This window comes from Lynx rufus, unplaced genomic scaffold (genome assembly GCF_022079265.1).
Source record: "Lynx rufus isolate CCGP_SWC_20201006 ecotype Redwood Valley unplaced genomic scaffold, mLynRuf1.p SCAF_1, whole genome shotgun sequence".
In the NCBI taxonomy this organism is placed as follows: domain Eukaryota; kingdom Metazoa; phylum Chordata; class Mammalia; order Carnivora; family Felidae; genus Lynx; species Lynx rufus.
The window spans coordinates 125,183,018-125,202,019 of record NW_025814823.1 but is presented as its reverse complement, the minus strand read 5'-3'; the positions used below and the strand labels follow the sequence as shown (position 1 = coordinate 125,202,019).

At 38.9% G+C, this 19,002-nt stretch overlaps 1 pseudogene; it reads right to left on the bottom strand.

Annotated features, from left to right (window-relative positions):
• Positions 1–4,688: 4,688 nt before the first annotated feature.
• LOC124501269 (homeobox protein NANOG-like) lies at positions 4,689–5,769 on the bottom strand (annotated as a pseudogene).
• Positions 5,770–19,002: the final 13,233 nt, after the last annotated feature.

Genomic DNA, 19,002 nt, shown 5'->3' with positions numbered 1-19,002 from the left:
ATTTCCCCTTTGATTTTTTTATTAGCCCATTGGTTGTTAAGTAGAATGTTGTTTGGCCTTCATGTGTTTTTTGTTTGTTTTGTTTTTTTTTTCCCATTTTTTTTCTTCCAAGTGATTTCTAGTTTCATACTGTGTGGTCAGAAAAAATGCTTGATATTATTTAATTCTTCTTAAATTTATTGAGACTTGTTTTGTGGCCTAACATGTGATCTATTGGGAGAGTATTCCCTGTACACTTGAAAAGAATGGGTAGTCTACTGTTTGGGGATGGAATGCTCTGTATATCTATTAAGTCCACCTGGTGTAACGTGTCGTTTAAAACCACTGTTTCCTTGTTGATTTTCTGTCTGGATGATCTATCCACCAATGTCACTGCTACTATTTCATTTACTGTCAATTCTCACCTTTATGTCTGTTAATATTGCTTTATATGTTAGGTGCGTCTGTGTTGGGTGCATAGATGTTTATAGGTGTTATATTCTTTGGTTTGGTTGATCCTTTTATCTTTTGTAATGCCATTCTTTGTCTTCAGTTACAGTCTGTATGTTACTGTGTTTTTGTCTGATATAAGTATTACTCCAGCTTTATTTTTACTTCTATTTGCATGGGCTATCTTTTTCCATCTCTTCACTTTCAGTCTGTGTATGTCTTTATATCTGAAGTGAGTCTCGTGTAGGCAGCTTATAGATGGGTCTTGTTTTTTATGTTTCTTTTTTTTCTTTTTTTTTTTTTTTAACCCATTTACACACCTTATGCCTTTTCTTTGGAGCATTTGGTTCATTTAATTTAATGTAGTTATTGATAGATAGGTACTTACTGCTGTTTTTGTCAGTTGTTTTCTCTTTGTTTTTGCTGTTCTTCTCTGTTCCTTCTCTTGCTCTCTTTCTTTGTGATTTGGTGACTTTCCTTTGTGTTATGTTTGTATTCCTTTTTTGTGTATCTGTTATTTATAGGATTTAGTTTTGTGGTTTATATATAACATGAGGTTCATTCTGTTTTAAGTTGATGGTCATTTAAGTTCAAGTTAAAAGCACCATAGTTTAACCACCCTTACCACATTTTATGTTGTTGATATTATATTTTACATATTAATATGTTGTGTATCCTTTAAGTATTGTGGGTCTAGATGATTTTACTACTTTTGTCTTTCAGTCTTCATAACTCACTCTGGTTGATCATTTATCTTTACTATGTGTTTACCTTTACCAGTTACATTTTTTTTTTTTTTCACAATTTTCTTATTTCTAGTTATGGCCTTTTCTTTTTTCATGTAAAGAAGTTTCCTAAAGGTTTCTTGTAAGGCTGGTTTGATGTTAATGAACTCCATTAGCTTTTGCTTATCTGAGAAGCTCTGATCTATTGTTCAATTCTGAGTGATAACTTTGTCAGGTAGAATATTCTTGTTTTAAATGTTTTCTTTTCAACACTTTGAATATATTGTACTGCTTCCTTCTGGCCTGTGAAATCTGAAAAATCAGCTGATAGTTTTTTGAGGGTCCCCTTATACATAACTAGTTGCTTTTCTGTTGCTACTTTAAAGATTTTGCCTTTAACTGTTGACACTGATTATTATGTGTCTTGGTGTGGGTCTCTTTAGGTTCATCTTGTTTGGGACTCTGTGCTTCCTGGAATGGGATATCTGTTTCCTTCACCACGTCAGGGAAATTTCTGTCAATATTTCTTCAGATAGGTCTTCGACCCCTTTATGTCTCTCTTCTTCTGGTACCCATTATGCAAATGTTTCTCTGCTTCCCACATGTTGTTGCTGAGAATGTTGCCCCAGAGGTCCCTTAAGCTATCCTCATTGTGTTTGATTCTTTTTTCCTTTTGCTGTTCCAGTTGGGTAGTTTCCACTATTCTGTCATCCAGGTTTCTGATCCATTCTTGTGCATCATCTCATCCACTGGTATTTTCTTCTAGTGTGTTTTTTCATTTCAGTTTTTCTTGGGCTCTGATTGATTCTTTTTATATGTTGTTTGTCTTTGTTGAAGTTCTCAGTGTGTTCATCCATTCTCCGGAGTTTGGTGAACATCTTATGAAAATTAATTTGAACCTTTATCAGGTATATTGCTTCTCTCTCTTTTCTTTAGTTCTTTTTCTGAGGTTTTGTCTTGTTCTCTTGTCTTGAGCATATTCCTCTGTCTCTTGTGCCTGTTTGTGTTTGTTTCTGTTTCTGTGTATTAGGTAAATCAATTATATCTTTCAGTTTTGAAAGATTGGCTTTATGCAGAAAGTGTCCTGTCAGGCCCAGTTGTGCAACCCCTCTCCCACCTCCTCATTCTTGAGCCAGGTGCCTTAGAGGACTCTCCTATGTGGGCTGCACGTACCCTTCTTTTATAGCTGGGTTGCACTTGGTGTGAACTCCCTGGTGTTCAGGGCAGTTGTGCAGCTTTTTGTGAGGGCTACCCATGTCGACTCTGGATGTCCTGGTGAGTGGGGCTGGTCCTTGGTCTGTCTGGCTGAGAGTACAGGCCATAACCACTATGGGCATGCTTGTGTCAGAGTTCGCTCCTTGTGCAGCTGGCTGTGAAGTCCTGCTGCAGCAGCTGTGGCCATGTGTGTGGGTGGAATAGGCTTCCACTGTGGCTGGCTGTGACCTCCAGGTGTAACTATTGCAGGTGCCCTAGTATTTGGCTCTTTTCCCCTGGGGTGGAGGTTGCTTGCTGGGGATGGGAGTAGTGGGAGGCCAGGGCTCCAGTACAGCTGCCTCCACCCCCAGGTGTGGCAGGGTGGGAGCTGCTTTGGAGGGGTGCTGGGCTGGGCTGGCACAATCTGCAGAGAAAGGCTGGGGCCAGGTGATTGGTGTTAGCACAGTAGGTAGAGTGTCAGAAATGGCTCCTGCCAGGCTGGACCAGCTAGGTAGAAGGGAAATAAATAAAAAAAAAAAAAAAAAAAGAAGAAGAAAAAGGTGTCTGGTAACACACCCGTCTCTGGAGAATGTTCTAACAGATCCCTGCCCCTCTGGCACATGTCCTGAAATTGGTCAGTGAATCTCTTTTCAGCACCCAGGTGCTTTTCCAACTGCTGCCTCTGCTCTGGAACTTGGGATGATTGAGGTTATGCACCTGCCCTAAAGCATGGAACATAGGTTTCCTATTGCCTTCTGGGTCTCCCACACATAAGTCCACTGGTTTTCAAAGCCAGATATTATGGGCACTCATCTTTCCTGTGCTTAGCATAATGCTCTCTAGCTCCCAGTCTCTTAACTGGGGATCCAGATGTGGGGCTTGGACTCCTTGTTTCTCTTGGAGGGCCTGTATGTTTGATACCCTCCTGCAGGGGATCATTGTGCAGGAGGTGTGGGTACTAATTAGATAATGTCTTCACCCCCTCCCACCCATATTAATGTGGCTTTTTCTTTTTTTCCTTAGTTGTGTATGACATGTTCTGGTAGTCTTCAGTTTGTTTTCAAAGATAGTTGTTCTTTACATAGCTGTAGATTTTGGTATGTCCATGGGAGGAAGTGAGCTCAGGATCTTCTTACTTTGCCATCTTGATCCCTCCTCCTGAATTCAGTTTCCTTGAAAGATGAAGCCCTCTTGAAAATTTCTGTTTCATTTTGTTTCAAGTTTGATAAAAGGTTCTTCGTGAAATTTGTTTATTTATGCTGTCAAACTTTTGACATAAAGTTGTTCATAAATATAGTCTTATATATGATCTGTAGTGAGAACCCCACTTTGATTCCTGATTTTGGTGATTTTTTTTTCCTTTTTCTTCATCCTTGTAACTCGGGTTTTTTCTCCAAAGAAACAGCTTTTGTCTTAATGTTCTCTTTTGTTTGTCTATTTTACATTTTATTAATTTCTGTTCTCTATTATACATTCTACTTACTTTGGTTTTACTCTTCTTTTTCCAGCTTGATTAGTAGAACCTTACATCAATGATTTGAGACCTTCTGTTCTTTTTGTTTCTATGTATGTGTGTATGTATTTTAAAGATAAAGTGGGTATTTATTTGTACTTAAACCTATAAACCACCAGCCAAGCTGGCACTCAGCTTTCTACAAATACTGGAATAATGAACAAGTTAGGAGTTGTAATTAAACCAGCACAGGGGGCAGAGTAAATCAGTGATGCACATTATAACTTAACCCATCACCATAACAGTTGAAGTTGTTAACAAGCCTCACAATCTCAGAAAATACAAATAATCCTTCATCACATGTCTTTGTATTTTTACTTCCCATTCTTGAGGTTGAATTCTGGAGCCGAAAGATGTCCAATTTAGTATTGTATCTAGTTATATATAGCCAGAAACATCTTTTTTTTTTTTTTTAATTTTTTTTTTTCAACGTTTATTTATTTTTGGGACGGAGAGAGACAGAGCATGAACGGGGGAGGGGCAGAGAGAGAGGGAGACACAGAATCGGAAACAGGCTCCAGGCTCCGAGCCATCAGCCCAGAGCCCGACGCGGGGCTCGAACTCACAGACCGTGAGATCGTGACCTGGCTGAAGTCGGACGCTTAACCGACTGCGCCACCCAGGCGCCCCCAGAAACATCTTTTAGCATGTTGTCTATAGCGGCCAACGCTACGGAATCCTCTTTGATTAGACTGCAACCATACCCCCTTGATTGACAGAATAAGCATAATGAAAAACAATATCAAGGAAGAGATACAGACCGTAAAAGACAAATCCTAGGAGAAGTAATACAGCCACCACCCACATTGAGATTGATATATTCATCGTCACACATCTTTAGGCTGTATGTTCAAAGTAATTTGGGAATAAATCTATTGTTTCCTGAGTACTAAAATACTTAGTGGTTTGCTGTATTACACTATGGCTTTCCCTAGCAGTTAGTTTTTGTCTTTCTGTCTGTCTTAATGTTTATTTATTTTTGAGAGGGATAGACAGAGTGTGAGTGGGGGAGGAACAGAGAGAGAGGGAGACACAGAATCCGAAGCAGGCTCCAGGCTCCGAGCTGTCCGCACAGAACCCGACACAAGGCTCCAACCCATGAACTGTGAGATCGTGACCTGAGCCGAAATTGGATGCTTAACCTACTGAGCCACCCAGCTGCCCCTCTCCAGCAGTTTCTAAGATGGACTCCAAATTGCTGACAGAATTTTGCTGGAACTGGATCTGGGCTGCAGGGATTCCTCTCCACAGTTGTGGAGCTGATTGTTCCAGGCCTGGCTGTTGCAGGCTTGGGGGTACCACGTCTGACTGTTCCAGTAATGGTTGCTCCATATTGGAAGGTTTCCGGAAGTGTTCATCAGGTATCCCTGGTGATAGGAATAGAAGTCTGGGTATTCTGGAGAGCTGAGTCACCCTTTTGTTATTCTTTGGCCAGTTGTTTTTCTGCCATCTCTTACATTTCATTCTCTGGTTTTGGAACCAGGTCTTAAACTGCTTATAGCTAAGTTTCAGAGTGTTGGAAAGTTCTTGCATCTGCTAGAGACTGAGGTATTTCTGTGTCTGAAATCTCTCATTGCGTACATACAGCTGGGTTTGAGATAAGATGGTTCTAATCTTCTGTTTGTTGCCCTGAGCTGTATCTTCCTTCTTCCCTGTGATCTTCTCTGTAGAAGTGTGTAGTACTTTTACTCTGGGACTGGTGGAAGTATTGGGCCTGTACTGAACAAGCAGATCCATGGAGGAAGGAAGAGGAGCGATGGTCTCTGTGTGTGGGGTCTCAGCAGATGACATTTGCAAGGATGTATAATTTCCTTCAGGCCCATAAACCTCATACACTGGAGAAGAGTCCCTAGAATTGGGTGCTTTAGGGCAAAGTGGGCATTGGGGCTGAGCTAGATCCACACTCATGTTGCTGAGTAGAGGGTAGAGAGAAAAAAAAGAGGGAGATACAGGCTTATGTATTTAGATGGAAGAACTTAGAGAAATATGAAGATCTCCAGAGGTAAGAGTATCAGAAAGAATGAAGTGGCGTCACCACTGAAATAGCTAAGCGTCAACCAACCCAATTTACCAAAACACTCAATTTTTTATTGAAATTCCATCTAGTTACCTTATAGTGTAATATTAGTTTCAGGCATAGAATTTAGTGATTCACCACTTCCCAGTGCTCATCACAAGTGCCCTACTTAATACCTATCATCCATTTGACCCATACCCCCGCCTACCTCCCCTCCAGCAACCCTCAGTTTGTTGTCTATAGTTAAGAATCTGTTTTATGATTCTTAAACAGAATCTTTGCCTCTCTGTCTTCTCCCCACCCCACATTCATCTGTTTTGTTTTTTAAATTACACATGAGTGAAATCGTATGGGATTTGTCTTTCTTTGATGGACTTATTTTGCTTAGCATAATACTCTGTAGCTCCATCCACGTTGTTGCAAATGGCAAGATTTCATTCTTTTTTAATGGCTGATAATCTTCCATTGCAGATATATAACTTCTTTATCCATTCTTCTATCGATGGACACTTGGGCTCCTTCCATAATTTGGCTATTGTAAATAATGCTGCAATAAACATAGGGGTGCATATATCCTTTCAAATTAGTGTTTTCATTGTTTTTATAATATAATATTTTTATCACTATATTTTGCCATTTTTATTACAATATGTCTTGGTGTGCATCTGCTTTTGTAATTTTTGGGAGTTCTCTGTGTCTTCTGGATCTGGATGTCAATTTCCTTCCCCAGGTTAGGGAATTTTTCAGCTATTATTTCTTCAAATAAATTCTGTGCCCTCTTTTCCCTTTCTTCTTCTTTTCTCTTCTTCTCCTGTAATATGAGTGCTACTCTGTTTGATGGAGTCACTGAGTTCCGTAAGTGAATTCTTGTTTTGCATAATTCTTCCTCTTTCTTTTGTTCAGCTTGATTACTTTAATTACTGTGTCTTTTAGGTCACTAATTTGTTTCTCTGCTTCTTCCAGCCTGCTGTTTATTCCGTCAAGCATGTTTCTCTTTTTTATTGAGCCCTTTATCTGTGCTATGTTATTCCATATCTGTATGTTAATGGTCTCGCTGGTGTCCTCCACTCTTTTCTCAAGTCAAGTGAGTATTCTTATGATCATTGCTTTAAATTCTCCATCAGGTGTGTACTTATATCTGTTTCGCTTAGATCCCTGGCCATGGCCTTGTCTTGTTCTTTGATTTAGGTGAAATTCTTCTGGTGCCTGAGTGGCTCAATCATTGAACATCGGATTTCAGCTCAGGTCATGATCTCACCGTTTGTGAGTTCAAGTCTCACATTGGGCGAGCACAAGCCCCGCTTCAGGTGAACACGAGCCCTGGTTCTGGCAAGCCCCACTTCTCTCTCTCTCTGTCTCTCTCTCTCTCTCTGCTTTTCCTGGGATTCCCTCTCTTTCTCTGCTCCTTGCTTACTTTCGCCCTCTCCCCCTGCCCCCCAAAAAAGAAATTCCTCTCTCTTCTCATTTTGTCTAAGTCTTTGTGCCTGCTTCTGTATGCTAGGAAAGTCAGCTATACCTCTTGTTCTTGAGAGTAATGGTTTTATGAAGAGGAGGTGCCTAAGTATAGTATCACCTATTCCCCGGGCCTGGTGGTTTCTAGACTATCTCCATTGTATGCAGCGTGTTCTTGCTTTGCTGTTGTGTCCTGGCTGCTTTATCTCTCAGGCCAGTAGTCTGCAGAGGCTCTCTTTGTTGTGGGCAGTGTTTCGTCCTTGGCCTGGATGTGGTGAGTTTTACCTAGGTGTCTTCTGGTCTGCTTGTGATGTGAGACCTGTCACCACTGTGCCACTGCTGCCAGAACCAAGGGTCCCCCAAACTCCCATGTCAGGAAATGAGGTGTGAGCATGGGTTTGGGCTGGTCTGGGAAGGGCCTGCCATGTTGGGACTGAGGCAAGCGTGACAGCGTGACAGGAAAGGACGCCTCCACCAGAGTGTGGGGTGTGGGCCTTGGTGTAAGCAAGTTAGGTAGCAAGTGTCTGTGCTGGTTCCTACAGGTGGTCCCGTGCTTATGGTGAGGGACAGGGTGGGAAATGGTGCCTGTGAGTTCTTTTCTTCCAGAAGGGGACTCTCTGAATACTCCCTCTCTGTGACATGCTCTGAGATGAGCAACTACTAACCTCACCATGTGTGCCCCAGGTTCTTTTCAGATAACTGTTTCCATGTCCTAAGTCTACAGAGTATTTGACCTGCCTTTTCTTCAAGAGTAGCCCGATATCCTCCAAGCTCTCCCAGAGCCAAGCTGACCTTTAAAACTGTAGGCTTTAAGCACAACTGGGTGCAAGAACTCAAGCAATTTGGGCCCTCTTGCTTTCCTAGCCAATTGCTCTGGGGATTTGTTTTCCCCCTGTGCTCCCCTCTATGTTTGTCTCTTGCTTTTCTCTGTGGCCACAGCTCCCTCCTCACTGCAGTGGCCACAATGTATTTCTCTCCCAGACCTGTCTCGGTACTTGCTGTCTTCTTCGATATGGCCTCTCCCTTTAGTTGTGGAGTTTGTTTTGCCAGTCTTCAGGTTGATTTCTGGGGTATTTAGGATCATTTGATAGTTATCTAGATTTGTTTGAGAGGAAAGGTGAGCTTAGGTCCCCCCTACTCTACTAGCTTCCCCTGTCTCAAGAATCCAGTTCTTTTATTAAGCCAGAAAGAAAATACCTTTGCAAAAATAGAAAAAATGTCATTCTTCTCACTACTTATGGGGGAAATGGATTAACTGTTTTTTATAAAGGTATGTCATCCACATTAAGATGTAATAGATTTTGAAATTTTATTTTTAATTAATTAATAAGTAAATATTTTAAAACATCAGTTTTCATGTGATACAGGAAATATCAATGGATATATCCCATATAAACGAAAGCTCCTTGGGGACTCTTGGTAATTTTCAAAAGTGTAATAGAGTCTGAAGACAAAAATGTTTAAGAATCGAGTGTTAGAACTACAAACTGTGATGCAAAATTTTGAGGAAGGACATTTCATTGGAGTTAATGCCCATTCTATGAATTACAGTAGTGTATGGCATATTGATAAAATTAGACACAGAATATTTCGAAGTTATTTTGTGCCATAGGACCTAAAATATTTCATTAAAAGCAGAAGAAAAAAATGATCTCTGCTAGTCTTTGTGTGGATTAGCAAAAGCCACTTTTTTTTTTTTAAGCAAAAGCCACTTCTTCCTTCAGCCACTTTACTGCCATCTAGTGGAAAGTAACTGTAATAAATACAAAACTCTTTTAGGACTGTAGTGTGAATGATGCCCCATAGAATTGTGTAGTACACAGTTGGTTGTGGCAGCTTTGAATATTGGTTCTCAACCACTTCTCAGACAAAACTATGAGTTCAAGAAGTTTGAGAACCACTGGCATGAGCAAAGGTACAGAGATGGGATTGAACACAATGGGTTCACAGAGCAAGACTACAGTGATCTGAGTACAGCAAACAATTGCATTAGAAATGGTAGGAAGTAAAGTTTTTAGGCAGACTAAGATCATTGGAAATGTTGAGGTTTGAGGCATTAGGTGGTTGGTGGTCATTGAAGGTTCAGAGCATTAGCATGTAGAAGTAGTTTAGGAAGCTAGATCGGTGGGTAAATAGATGGTGGATGGATGGGTGGGAGCTTGAATGGCCAGCTAGGAGCTGGGTGGTCTTCAGAACAGGAGTCAGCAAAGAAGTTACCAAGTGTCTTGATACACCTTCTCCTTGGTTGTAGCTGTCTGTCAGAATGGGAAAATAGGAATGTCCTGTCAGACAATAAACATTGAGTCTAGATTTTAGATTGAAAAAATAGAAGTCTCAGTGATTGCCTTTTGAGCTTTTTAATTTTCTCAGAGGCACACTGACACAACTGCTTTATTCATGAGAGAGAGGTGACCTAGAGGCAAATGTTCAAATAATTGGTAAAGTTAACACCAAGATCATCCTTTATTAAAGAAAATTTTTACTTTGCTGCCCTCTTCTGGAAATTATATAATTGCTTAAATAATTCTTAACACTGTTGGTCAATTAGTGTGGGCTGAATTGCCATTGAAAGGCTGGAACGAACTGCAAAAGAAGGAAATCAAGGTAAAATATAAAAAAGAAATGAAGCCAAACCAAAAAATATACAAATTTAGAAATATTTTACCAACTTATATTTGAAAATTTCTAATCTGTGGAAAAGTACAATGAACAGCCATCTATCTTTTTTGTAGTTTCACCAATTGTTAATATTTTGCAATATTGCCTCCCTTTCTCTTTTTTTTTTCCTTTCCATTTGAACACGAATTCTCCATATCGGCTTTACAAGAACAACATTTTTCTAAGTAATCCCAATATCCTGTCTTCTAAAATGAACATTAATTCAGTATCATGACTATATAGTCCATACTCAAATTTCTCTCATCTCAAAAATGACTTTGCTAGCTATTTTTTCTTTTGTTATTTGTTTTTTAAATTGGATCAGAGTTTACGTATTGCTTTTAGTCTGTTTTAATCTGGTCTAATTTAGTCTACCCCTGCTTTTGTTTTTCATGACCTAAAACTTTTACGAAGAGATCAAACCTGCTGTCTTACATAACTTTTATGTTCACCATTTGGTGAGAGGGATATTTATGATGTATATTATATATAATGTGTGCTTCTTACTGCATCACATCAGGAGGGACATCATTTCAGGCTGTCCTAGTATTGTTGATACTACATGTGATCACTTTTTTAAAAATGACAACAGACCTTCACTGGAAGATAATGGTTTCCCTTTGTATTTATGAGTAATCTCTAGAGTGATGCTCTGTGACCATGAGAGTATCCTTTTCCCCAACATTTCACAGTGGTTTCAGCATCAATGAGGATTTTTTGCCTGGTCTGTTATTACACTGGGGTTCATGAAGTGATGTGTTTTTAATTTTTTTTTAATGTTTACTGATTTTTGAGAGAGAGGGAGAGAGCATGAGTGGGGGAGGGGCAGAGAAAGAGGGAGACACAGAATCTGAAGCAGGCTCCAGGTTCTGAAATGCCAGCACAGAGCCCGATGCAGGGCTTGAACTCATGAATTGTGAGATCATGAGCTGAGCTCAAGTTGGACCCTCAACCAACTGAACCACCCAGGTGTCCCAAAATGATGTGTTTTAATTGATCCCCATTTCTATATTTATTAGTTTATTAGCTGATATTCGTTTGTAAAAAACAGCTTTCCTTTTCTCATTCTCTGCCCTCTTGTAATCACTGTGGATTCATGGGTCTTTTTTTATTCAGCTTGATAACGTCGTTATCCCACTTACTGATCAAATTGCCCCAAATTTATTCTGTAGGAGCCCTGTTAAGCTGCATCCTTTATTTAATTAATTTATTTTATTTTGTTTTGTTTTATTTTATTATTTATTTTATCTTTTTAATGTAATTTTTCTAAATTTACATCAAAATTAGCATATAGTGCAACAATGATTTCAGGAGTAGATTTCTTAGTGCCCTTACCCTTTTAGCCCATCCCCCCTCCCACACCGCTTCCAGTAACCCTCTGTTTGTTCTCCATATTTAAGAGTCTCTTATGTTCTGTCCTCCTCCCTGTTTTTATATTATTTTTGTTTCCCTTCCCTTGTGTTCATGTGTTTTGTCTCTTGAAGTCCTCATATGAGTAAAGTCATATGATATTTGTCTTTCTCTGACTGACTAATTTCACTTAGCATAATACCCTCCAGTTCCATCCATGTAGTTGCAAATGGCAAGACTTCATTCTTTTTGATTGCTGAGTAATACTCCATTGTATATATACACCACATCTTCTTTATCCATTCATCCATTGATGGACAGTTGGGCCCTTTCCATACTTTGGCTATTGTTGATAGTGATGCTATAAACATGGGGGTGCATGTGTCCCTTCGAAACAGCATACCTGTATCCCTTGGATAAATACCTAGTAGTGCAATTTCTGGGTTGTAGGGTAGTTCTGTTTTTAGTTTTTTGAGTAACCTCCCTACTGTTTTCCAGAGTGGCTGCACCAGCTTGCATTCCCATAAGTTGCATCCTTTAAAAAAAAAAAAAGTTTACTTATTTATTTGGGGAGAGAGCACGAGTGGGGGAGGAGCAGAGAGAGCAGAGAGAGAGAATCCCAAGCAGGCTCTGTGCTGTCATCTCAGAACCCAAAGCTGGACTCAATATCATCAACTGTGAGATCATGACCTGAGCCGAAATCAAGAGTCAGATGCTTAACTGACTGAGCCACCCTGGCACCTGAGCTGCATCCTTTTGACATGTCCCATTAGGCTTATATACTAGGCTCACTTTTTATTTTATTGTGCCAGATCTGAAAGTAGCTGTTTATATGAGGATCTCTGTTTTGTTTTGTTTTTCATTTAGGTTTTCAGCCTTAGAAACCAAGATTGAGAAGCTAGGTGTGCTCAGTGTTACTAAAAAGTATATTTTAAAAACCATGCGTTCATATCCAGTTGAAATTTACTAACATTTGATTTTTCCCCACCTCCTCCATTCACATTTGTATCTTCCTTCTCGCACACTGAAAACCCTCTTCCTTGGTGGCATCAATATATTTCTTTTTTTTTTTTTTTTTAACATTTATTTATTATTGAGAGACAGAGAGAGACAGAGCGTGAACAGGGGAGGGGCAGAGAGAGAGGGAGACACAGAATCTGAATCAGGCTCCAGGCCCCGAGCTGTCAGCACAGAGCCCGATGCAGGTCTTGAACTCAGAAACCGCGAGATCATGACCTGAGCCGAAGCGGGACACTTAACCAACTGAGTCACCCAGGTGCCCCAATATTTCTTATTCACTGTATCCTATAAAATGCAAAATGCTTTGAGAATTAGAACATCACTACTGAAACCAAATATGTATTTGCTTTCCTTTGTTCTTCAATATATCCCACAGGAATATACAGTCAGAAAACTGGTCTCGTTAAACTATAAATATATTTTAAAAAATTTAAGTTTATTTATTATGAGAGAGAGAGAGAGAGAGAGAGAGAGAGAGAGAAGAGAGCGCATGCATAAGCAGGGGAGGGGCAGAGGGAAGGAGATAGAATCCCAAGTAGGCTCCACACCATCAGGGCAGAGCCTGATAATGGGGCTCCAACTCGCTAACTGTGAGATCATGACCTGAACCAAGATCAAGTATCAGATGCTTAACCGACTGTGCCACCCACGTGCCCCATTCAGCTATAAATGTTTTAATTAAGTTAGAAATCAACTGTATTTTTTTAGTCAATAATTTCTCCTTGCCATTTAGTTCAACAAACCTGAGTCTGTTTCAGTCTCTGTATTAGTCAGTGAAGGCACAGAAATGAGATACTGTTCTTACAGCTGCAAAACTCACAGTCTCATACAGAAGAAAGGTAATTCAAAGAGTATAGGCAAGTAGTGAGAGGACCAAAAAGTTAAGTTAGGGATGCCAAAGCATTACAGAAGAGAATCATCTGACTCAGCATGGGTAGGGGTGACCTTTAGAGGAATTAAGAGTAAGTCTTGAAGGACAAGTTGGAGTGAATCAAGTGAAGAGAGGGGCAGGGGTAGAAGAGTGTGATGACAAGAGAGACCATATCATATGTTGGGAAATAGCAATAGCAGGGAAGGTATCTTGGTCATGAGAAGGTGATAGTTTAGAAGGTGATGGAGTAAAGCAGAGGTCAGACCATGAAAAGAACCTCTTAAGCATCTAGACTACTTTGCTTTGCTTTTACTCCTACATAAGTTTTTTTTTTTTAATGACATACAGTATTGTATTAGTTTTACAGGTACAACAATGATATATGTGTATTTTGCAAAATGATCACCACAAGAAGTCAACATCCATCACCACATGGTTATAATTTTTTTCTTGTGATGATAATTTGTAAGATACTCTCTCGAATATACAATATAGCTGTCACCATGTTGTGCTCATTACTGTACGTCCCTAGGACTTACAGCTGGAAGTTTGTACCCTTTAACCACCTTTACCCATTTTGACCTCCTACTAACCCCCCTGCCCTGCAAACTGGCAACCACCAATCTGTTCTCTGTATCTAGGTTTTGTTTTTTTTTTAAGTTCTACATATTTGTGGATCATACGGTCTTTGTCTATTTCTGATGTAATTATTTCACTTAGCTTAACATCTTCAAGGTCCATCCATGTTGTTAAAAATGGTAGGATTTCTTTCTTTTTTACAGCTGAATAATATTTATACACACACACACACTGACACACACGCATCTTTAACCATTCATCCATTTGATGGACGGTTAGGTTTTTTTCATGTCTTGGCTACTGAAAATAATGCTGCAGTGAACATAGGGATGCAGATATCTTGTTGAGAAACTAATTTCATTTCCTTTGGATAAATACCCAGCAGTGGAATTGATGGATCATGTGGAAGTTTTGTTTCTATTTTTTTGAGGAAACTTCATACTGTTTTCCATAGTGGCTGCCCCATTTTACATTCCCTGAGGTGATGTCTCATTGTGATCTTGATTTGCATTTTCCTGATTAGTGATGTTGAGCACCTGTTCATATGTTTAGCCATTTGTATGTTACCTTTAGAAAACTATTCAGATCCTCTGTGCATCTTTTAATCAGATTGGTTTTTGCTACTGAGTTGTGAGTTCTTTGCATATTTGGGGTATTAACCCCTTATGAGACACATGATTTGCAAATATTTTCTACCATTTAGTAGGTTGACTTTTCATTTTGTTGATTTTTTTTTCTGTATAGAAGGTTTTAGTTTCGTATTCCACTTACTAATTTTTGCTTTTGTTGCTTCCACTTTGGTGTCCTATCCAGAAGATTGTTGCCAAGAATTTTTATCCCTGTGTTTTCTTCTAGGACTTTTACATTTTCAAGTCATATGTTTAAGTCTTTAATCCATTTTGAGTTAATTTTTATGAGTAATGTAAGATCAGGGTCAGTTTCATTATTCTGAATACAGTTATCCAGGTTTTCCCAGCACCATTTTGAAGAGACTTTTTTCCCCTTACTGAATATTCTTGACTCCCTTGTCAAATATTAGTTGCCTCTATATGCGAGGTGTATGCCTAGACTCTTCATTTAGTTCCATTTGTCAATGTGTCTATTTTCATGCCAGTACCATCCCATTTTGGTTACTATCGCTCTGTAGTATAGTTTGAAATCAGGAAGTGGGAACTCTCTAGCTTTGTCTTTGTCAGGTTTGCTTTGGCTTTTAGGTGTCTTTAGTGGTTCCATACAAATTTTAGAATTGCCTTTTCTTTTTCTGTGATAATTATCGCTGGAATTCTGATAGAGATTGCATTGACTCTATGGCTTTGGGTAGTATGGACATTTTGACAGTATTAATTCTTCCAGTCTTTGAACACAGATTATCTTTTGATTCATTTGTGTTTAATTAAGTTTCTTTCATCATAGTTTTATAGTTTTCAGTGTCTAGATCTTACACCTCCATGGTTACAGTTATTCCTTTGTCTTTTGTTGGTTTTGATGCACTTGTAAATGAGATTGTTTTCTTTTTTAAAAATTTTTTGTAATATTTTTAAGCTTTTAAAATTTATTTTGATAGAGATAGAGAGCAAGTGGGGGAGGGGCAGAGAGAGAGAGAGAGACAAAGAATCCCAAGCAGGCTCTGTGCTATCAGCCCAGAGCCTGATGTGGGGCTTGAACTCATGAACCCTGAGGTCATGACCCGAGCTGAAACCAAGAGTCGGAAGCCCAACTGATTGAGCCACCCAGGCTCCCCTCTTTATTCATTTTTTAGATATTTCATTGTTAGTGTAGAGAAACAGCTGATTTCTGTTCTTTTGTTGTTAGTTTTGTATCTGCAACTTAAAAACTTTTTTTAAATTGAAATATAGTTGACATGCAATCTTGTATTAGTTTGAAGTGTACTAAGTAATGATTCAATATTTAAATATATTATGAAATGGTCAACCAAACAGTTACTTGGTATTATTTTGTTTTTAATTTTTTAAAATGTTTATTTATTTTTGAGAGAGAGAGAGAGACAGAGCATGAGCAGGGGAAGGGCAGAGAGAGAGATAGAGAGGGAGGCACAGAATCTGAAGCAGGCTCCAGGCTCTGAGCTGTCAGCACAGAGCCTGATGTGGAGCTCGAACCCACAAATGGTGAGATTATGACCTGAGCTGAAGTCAGACGCTTAACTGACTGAGACATCCGTGCACCCCTGTTTTGGTATTGACTGTATTCCTTATGCTGTACTTTTGATCCCATTACTTACTTTATAACTGGAAGTTTGTACCTCTTAGTCCGCTTCAGCTTTTTCCTCATCACCCCTCTCACTCTCTTGCCATTCTACTCCCCTCTGGCAATCACAGGTTCTCTGTATTTATGAGTCCATTTGTTCACATGTTTTGTTTTTTACATTCTACATATAAGTGGAATCATGTGGTATTTGTCTTTCTCTGACTTTTTTCACTTAGCATAATGTACCTGCTACGTCTATCCATGTTATGACAAGTGGTTAAGATTTCATTCTTTATTTTTTTATGGCTGAATAATATTTCATTATGGATGTATATATACACATACACATACCCCACACACACCACATCTTCTATTTCCATTCATCTATTGATGGACACTTGGGTTGTTTCTATATTTTAGCTTTTGAAAATAATGCTGCAGTAGACATAGGGGGAAGCATATATATTTGTGATTTAGTGTTTTTGTTTTCTCTGGATAAATACTGAGGAGTGGAATCACTGGATCATATGGTAATTCTAATTTTAATTTTTTGAGGAACCTCCATACTGTTTTTCATAATGGCTGTGCCATTTTGCATTCCCTCCAGTAGTGCATAAGGGTTCTCTTTTCTCCACATCTTTGCCAACATTTGTCATTTCTTATCTTTTTAATAGTAGCCATTCTGATCAGTGTGAAGTGATTCTTCACTGTGGTTTTGATTTGCATTTCCCTGATGATTGGTGATGTTGAACATCTTTTCATGTGTATGTTGGCTTTCTGTAGATGTCATTTGGAAAAATAACTATTCAGGTCCTCTGAATAGTTTTTTAATCACATTGTTTGCTTTTCAGTGTTCAGTTGTATGAGTTCTTTATATATTTGGATATTAACCCCTCATTGGATATATCATTTGCAGTTATCGTCTCCTATTCAGTAGGCTGCCTTATTGTTTTTTGATGGCTTCTTTCTCTGTGCAAAAGGGTTTTTTTTGTTTGATGTAGTCTCAGTAGTTTATTTTTGCTCTTGTTGCCCTTGCCAAAGGAGAGAGAGCCAAAAAATATTGATAAGAATGATGGCTAAGAGTTTATTTCCTATGTTTTCTTTTAAGATTTTCATGGTTTTGTCTCCTGTGTTTAGGTCTTTAATCCATTTTGAGCTTATTTTGGTAAGTGGTATAAGAAAATGGTTGTTTTAGGGGCGCCTGGGTGGCGCAGTCGGTTAAGCGTCTGACTTCAACCAGGTCACGATCTCGCGCTCTGTGAGTTCGAGCCCCGCGTCAGGCTCTGGGCTGATGGCTCAGAGCCTGGAGCCTGTTTCCGATTCTGTGTCTCCCTCTCTCTCTGCCCCTCCCCCGTTCATGCTCTGTCTCTCTCTGTCCCAAAAATAAATAAACGTTGAAAAAAAAATTAAAAAAAAAAAAAAAAAAAAAAAAGAAAATGGTTGTTTTAGTTTTTTACTTATAGCTGTCCAGTTTTTCTAACACCATTTATTGGAGACACTGTCTTTTCCCCATTGTATATCCTTGCTTCGTTTGTCATAGATTAATTGACCATATACGTGTTGGCCTATTTCTGGGCTCTCTATTCTCTTACATTGATGTTTCTGTGTTTAGGCCAGTACCATAATGTTTTGATTATTACAGCTTTGTAGTATAGTTTAAAATCTGGGATTGTGATACCTCCAGCTTTGTTATTCTTTCTCAGGATTGCTTTGGCTACCTGGAATCTTTTGTGGTTTCAGACAAAGGTTAGGATTCTTTGTTCTTGTTCTGTGAAATAGGCTGTTGGCATTTTGATAGGGATTGCCTTGAATCTACAGACTGCTTTGGATAGTATGGACATCTTAACAATATTAATTTTTCCAGAGCAGGAGCACGGTTTATCTTTTCATTTACTTGTGTCATCGTCTGTTTCTTTCATTAGTGTTTTACAGTTGACAGAGTCCAGGTCTTTCACCTCCTTGGTCAAATTTACTCCCAGGTATTTTATTCTTTTTGATGCAGTTGTAAATGGAATGATTTTCTTATTTTTCTCTTTCTGCTGGTTTGTTCTCAGTGAATAGAAATGCAACATATTTCTATATATTGATTTTTGTATCCTGCAGCTTCACTGAATTAATTTATTAGTTCTAACAGTTTTTGGTGGAGTCTTTGGTATTTTCTATATGTAAGATGATATCATCTGCAGACAAAGACATTTTACTTCCTCCTTTCTGATTTAGATGCCTTTTAGTTCTTTTTCTTATTAATTAATTAATTATTTTAGAGAGAGAGCATGCGAGCAGGGGAGAGGGGCAGAGGGAAAGAGAGGGAGGGAGGGTGAGAGAGAAAGAAAGAATATTAAGCAGGTTCCATGCTTAGCACCAAGCCCAATGTGGGACTTGTTCCACAACCCTGGGATTATGTCTTGAGTTGAAATCAAGAGTTAGATGCTCAACCGACTGAGCCACCCAGGTACCCCAGTTCTTTTTCTTATCTAATTGTTCTGGCCAGGAAATTCCAGTACTTTGTTGAATAAGATTGGTGAGAGAAGGCACCCCTGATTGTTCTGGGGGGAGGGATCTGATCTTGGAGGGAGAGCTTTCTACTTTTCATCTCCATAACAAAGTTATGTACAACCCTCATTCTGTCAGCATATTATGTAAATGTTGAGAAATCTCCTTGAATAAATTGACTTTAAGTTACAGATATGAAAACTTAGTTGAGTATGTTAGTGTGCTTGTCATATATAGCCTTTATTATGTTGACATATGTTCCTTCTGTACCCAAATTATTGAGCATTTGTATCATAAAATGATGTTGTCATTTTGTCAAAAGCTTTCTGCATCTATCTGGTGTATCACATTTATTGATTTGTAGATGTTGAACCGTGCTTGTATCCCAAGAAATAATTCCTCTTGTTCATGGTATATGATCCCTTTCCTGTGCTGTTGAATTGGTTTGATAATGTTTTGATTTTTTCTATCTCTATTTATCAGGGATTTTGGCCTA